This window comes from Chiloscyllium plagiosum, chromosome 50 (assembly GCF_004010195.1).
Source record: "Chiloscyllium plagiosum isolate BGI_BamShark_2017 chromosome 50, ASM401019v2, whole genome shotgun sequence".
Taxonomy (NCBI): domain Eukaryota; kingdom Metazoa; phylum Chordata; class Chondrichthyes; order Orectolobiformes; family Hemiscylliidae; genus Chiloscyllium; species Chiloscyllium plagiosum.
The window spans coordinates 6,356,541-6,361,905 of record NC_057759.1 but is presented as its reverse complement, the minus strand read 5'-3'; the positions used below and the strand labels follow the sequence as shown (position 1 = coordinate 6,361,905).

Below are 5,365 nucleotides of genomic sequence, written 5' to 3'. Positions count from 1 at the left end.
GATGAGGCCACACCGGCTGCAGCGGATGCAGTAGGTGGTGTGGGTGGGGGTACCTCCACCCACATCATCTACTGCATCCGCTGCAGCCGGTGTGGCCTCCTCTATATTGGGGAGACAGGCCGCCTACTTGTGGAGCGATTCAGGGAGCACCTCTGGGCCACCCGGGCGAACCAACCCAACCACCCTGTGGCACAGCATTTCAACTCCCCCTCCCACTCCACCGAGGATATGCAGGTCATTGGACTCATCCACCGCCAAACCACAACAACGCGACGGTCGGAGGAGGAGCGTCTTATCTTCCGACTGGGAACCCTCCAACCACAGGGGATGAACTTGGACTTCACCAGTTTCTTCATCCCCCCTCCCCCCACCTTGTCTCAGCCGAGTCCCTCCCGCCCGGCACCGCCTTCCTGCCCTGCCGTCTTCTTCTTGACCTGTCCGCCTCCATCCTACTCCGACCTATCACCCTCACCTTGACCTCTTTCCACCTATCAAATTTCCAACGCCCCTCCTCCAAGTCCCTCCTCCCTACCTTTTATCTTCTCCTGCTGAACACTCTCTGCTCATTCCTGAAGAAGGGCCTGTGCCCGAAACGTCGAATCTCCTGTTCCCTGGATGCTGCCTGACCTGCTGTGCTGTTCCAGCAATAAAGTTTCAACTTTGATCTCCAGCATCTGCAGTCCTCACTTTCTCCTCATAGATGAGATTGAAGCAGGAAGAAAGTTGTCACTGGTGGGTGAACCTATAACAAGGGGGCATTGATTCAAAATTAGCGGGAGTAGATTTAGGACTGAATTGAGAAGGAATTTCTTCACCCAGAGGGTTGTGAATTTGTAGAATTCCCTCCCCAGTGAAGCAGTTGAGGTTTCCTCATTGAATGTTTTTAAAGCTAAGATAATGTTTTGAAGAGAAAAGGAATTCAGGGTTATGGTGAGACGCTGGGTAAGTAGAGCTGAGGCTGGGAAAAGATCAGCCACGATCTTATAGAATGGCAGAGCAGTTTCAAAGGGCCAGATGGCCGACTCTTACTCCAGATTCTTATGTTTATAATTCTTAGTGGTCAATCATCCCAAACCTAGAACATCACTGCAGGAGTTTCTCAGGTTAGTACCCTTGGCCCAATCGCTCTGAGCTGTCTCAATGACTTTACGTTTGATGAAAGTCCAAGTTGGTACTCTGCTTACACAATATGTAGCACCATTTTAGACTCCTCAGGCACACAAGCAATCTCTGTCCTAACACTGTAAAAGAAGATCGGTCACATGGAACATGTTTTGTGTAACAGAACATCTCAAGGTCCTTCAGGAGAGTTTGCAAAATAAATATTGGGCACCGACACATTGAATGGTATTCCCTTGAATGACAAAAATTTTGATTGCAGGACAAGATTTGAACAAATATTAATGAGGAAAGAGGCAGACTAGTTGAGGGATGGAATATCAGAACTTCCTGCTCAGGCAAGGTCATAATGGAATAATGACAGTCAGAGATGCTAAAGAGGGCAGAATGACTGGAATGCAGGTATCTCAGAGTGAGGAAGTGCAGGTAACAGGGGCAGGGAGCAACACAGCCCAATATGCAGATATCAGAGTTACGGACTGGATATTATAGTGAGCAAGAGGGATTTTTGCAATTTTTAACTGGAGCAAATTTCTGCTCATGGAGGCAGTACCTTCGTGGTATTGTCAGCAGACTATTAACCTAGGGACCCAGGTCATATTCGGAGGATCTGGTTTTAAATTCTACTATGACGGATGAGTTGAATGAAAATCTGGAATTGATTGTTGGAAAATCCCACCTGGTTTACTGAAGTCCTTTAAAGGAAGGGAACAGTGTCCATGTACGTGATTCTAAATCTGCAGTGATGTGGTTGGCTTTTAACTGCCCTGGATGAGGGAGTGATGCCCACATCCTGTGAATCAATAAAACATCCAGTGCTGTCGAATACACAGTCTGTTAATTTAGCAACAGTGGAATAATAGAGACATTGGGTTGTCTGATGAGATAGAATTGGGTAATGTCAGCGGACATGTGAACATTAATGCAGAGCCTTTGGATGAGCACACCTCATGGGGTCGTGTGGTTGAGAATAGCAGAAGCCAGGGATAGGGTCCCCCCTTGGGGTTACCAACTTCTAAGTTTTTGGAAAGGAAATGAGGCCACGTTGGTCTTCACTGGATGGATGATGATGGTGCAATTAAAGTGACAGGGACCTTACCAGATGAGAGCAAGAACTGTTAACAATATCAGTGAATGGGAGGAGGTTAGTATCTCGGCAATTGAGTGGGAAAATGGTCAAGAAATGAGAAGTTGGTTCCGATGGACACGAGGAGCTCCCAAAGTAGGAGAGGACCTGGAGGAAGTTGAGTATTCAGGACTCAGACAAAGTGGAACTTCAGAGACAGTTTCAGGGAAAGGTGGGACATGGAAGAGACAGCTGCTCAGATTATCTCAATCTGAATGACAAAGCAGCTCAATGAGCTCCTTACAAGATGGAGGAGAGAGAAAGGGAACCTTTTCAAAAGGAAGTGCTAAGAACATTAGAAAGTGTTAGCAAGCTGGGTGTTTACTACAAATTTGATATAATTGACTTTTTAATTCCTTTATAAACACCTGTAACCAATGCTGACATTGATGTTGTAATGTGATAGGTTAAGTGTGATGGAGGGAACCAGTGTGGCAGATGGTGATTACTTTAGAAAGATAAAGCAAGCTAGCATGATTGGTTATGCTAATGTTATCCAATAAGCTCAGGACGAACAACTGTATAAATTGCAGGAGAACAAAGTGCCTGTGGGGAGACAGGGAAGACATTTCGCTGGCTCCCACAACTTTGATTTTGCAAGATTAAAGTTTAATTTCGTGAAGGATTTTCTGTGTCTCCTGGTAATTTTTAATAAAACATTGAGTGAGTGATTCTTCCACAATACAGTCAGAGGGAGATCACTTCAATGAGCACTTAGAAATAGGTTTGTTACAATGTGTTTAATACAAAGTGCATTTATTTCAGTCATCCCGAATAGTCATCCCTTTAACTGAACTGGAGTTCATTAACTTCAGCAGAAACCTGCCCCAGTAGATATCATTCAGTTATCAACTACAAAAATAATTAAGTTCTTTGACATGGCTCCACATCAGGTGGGAGTATGAAGCAGGGAGATGTTCACGGTAAAAACCAGGTACTGTAATTTCTCATTAATACGCTGGTGTTTCAGCAGCTTGGATTTCACAATGAATCTCTTCCCACAGTCAGTGCAGCAGAACAGCCTCTAACTTGCGAGAGATCGCTGGTGTTTTATGAGAAAATCCTTTCCCGTAGTGTGAGCAGGTGAATGGTCTCTCCCTCGTGTGGATCCGAGGGTGTTTAATGAGGTTGGATGAGGGCTTGAACCCACACCCACAGTGAGAGCACATGAAGGGTCTCTCGTCACTGTGAGGATGTTGTTGGGATATCAGTGCCCCAGAGTTTTTAAAGCACCTCCCACATTGTGAGCATTTCAAAGGTCTGTCCTCTGTGTGAACTTGCTGGGGTTTCAGCAGGGTGGATGATTGAGTGAATCCTTTCCCACCCTTGGAACAGATGAATGGCCTTTCCCCAGTGTGGCTGTATTTATATTGTGACAGGGCAGATGATCTGCTGAAGACTTGTCCACATATACAACACACGTATGGTTTCTCTCCCACTGTGAACGGTGCTTTTTTCCTGCAAAACCCAATGATATTCAGATGACTCGGCAGATTGGGAAGTGATGCCTCGTTTTAAGTCTCCTCATTGCAAATAATCTTCTTTCCATACCCTGTGAAATTCATTGAAAACAAAAGGCAAATCAATTGAGAACCCAGAAAAAGATAATGTTTAAAACCATCAGATGCAACTCAACCCAGCAAGTCTGCTGTCATCATTCAGTGAGATCAGAGCTGATCCCATAATCTTCAGCTCTATTTTCCTGCCTTATGCCCCCACCCGTGAATTCCTTACTAATTGAAAATCTATTTATCTCAGCCTTGGACACACTGAGCAGCACAGCCTTTACAGGCCACTGCAGTATTCAGTACCCGAAGAGAAGGAATTCCTCCACATCTGTTTTTACTAGGTGATTCCTTACTCTGAGATTATGTCCTCAAGTCCTCAACTTTCAAATAAGTCGTAACAATCTCCCTGAATCTACAATGTCAAGCTCCTCCGAATCTTTCCATAAGGTCTTGACTCATTCTTCTGAACTTCAATGAGTACAGAAGCAGTCTGCTCAAACTCATCTCCTGAGAAATTCCTCCCATATCCGGGATCAATCTCCTGAAAATTCTATGGACTGCCTTTCTCAAAACAAAAGGACAAAAACTATTTACAGGATTCCAAATGGGATCTGACTCGTGTCTTATACAGTTTTAGCAAAACTTCAATTTTTCTTCCCATTCCCTTTAAATAAAAGCCAACTGACTATTTCCCTTCCCGAATACCCACTGAACCTGGATGCTAGTTTTTCATCTTTCAAGCAGAAGGACCCACAATTCCATGCTGCAGCTTTCTGCAGAGGTTTTCCCTCATTAAATAATATTCATCTCTCCTTGTCTTCCTGCCAAAATGCATATATTTTCCCACATTATATTCCACAGTGCTGGAAGGAGGATGATGAGAATGAGAGGGGTTTTATCAACCATATCTTGACCATAACCTCCCAAACCAGCCACTTCCACCACCACGAAGGACCGGGGAGCATGTATATATGACCAGCACTCTCTTGGAGATCCCTCCAACTCACACAGCATCCCAACATGCAGTGCTGGATGAATAGAAATTACTTCCAATTTAATCAAGAACTTGGGAGCAGAGTCATAGAGATGTCCAGCATGGAAACAGACCCTTTGGTCCAACCCGTCCATGCCGACCAGATATCCCAACCCAATCTAGTCCCACCTGCCAGCGCCCAGCCCATATCCCTCCAAACTCTTCCTATTCATATACCGTCCAAATGCCTCTTAAATGTTGCAATTGTACCAGCCTCCATCACCTCCTCTGGCAGCTCTTTCCATACACGTACCACCCTCTGCGTGAAAACGTTGCCCCTTAGGTCTCTTTTATATCTTTCCCCTCTCACCCTAAATCTCTATTTCTGGACTCCCCGACCCCAGGGAAAAGACTTTGTCTGTTTATCCTATCCATGCCCCTCATAATTTTGTAAGCCTGTATAAGGTCACCCCTCAGCTTCTGACGCTCCAGGGAAAACAGCCCCAGCCTGTTCAGCCTCTCCCTGCAGCTCAAATCCTCCAAACCTGGCAACATCCTTGTAAATCTTTTCTGAACCCTTTCAATTTTCAATCTTTCCGATAGGAAGGAGACCAGAATTGCATGCAATATTCCAACAGT

At 45.0% G+C, this 5,365-nt stretch overlaps 1 protein-coding gene and 1 long non-coding RNA gene across 5 annotated transcripts in view; both read right to left on the bottom strand.

Moving 5' to 3' along the window:
* The window catches only part of LOC122544652, a 112,132-nt gene that overhangs the window by 4,213 nt on the left and 102,554 nt on the right, over nucleotides 1–5,365 (bottom strand). The window lies entirely within an intron of this gene.
* Nucleotides 2,971–5,365, bottom strand: part of LOC122544528 (histone H1.2-like) — an 18,531-nt gene continuing 16,136 nt past the window's right edge. For all 4 annotated transcript variants that reach the window (XM_043683839.1, XM_043683838.1, XM_043683840.1 and 1 more), the window contains exon 3: nucleotides 2,971–3,797. The gene's annotated coding sequence lies outside the window, so the exon portion shown is untranslated. The remainder of the gene's footprint in view (nucleotides 3,798–5,365) is intronic.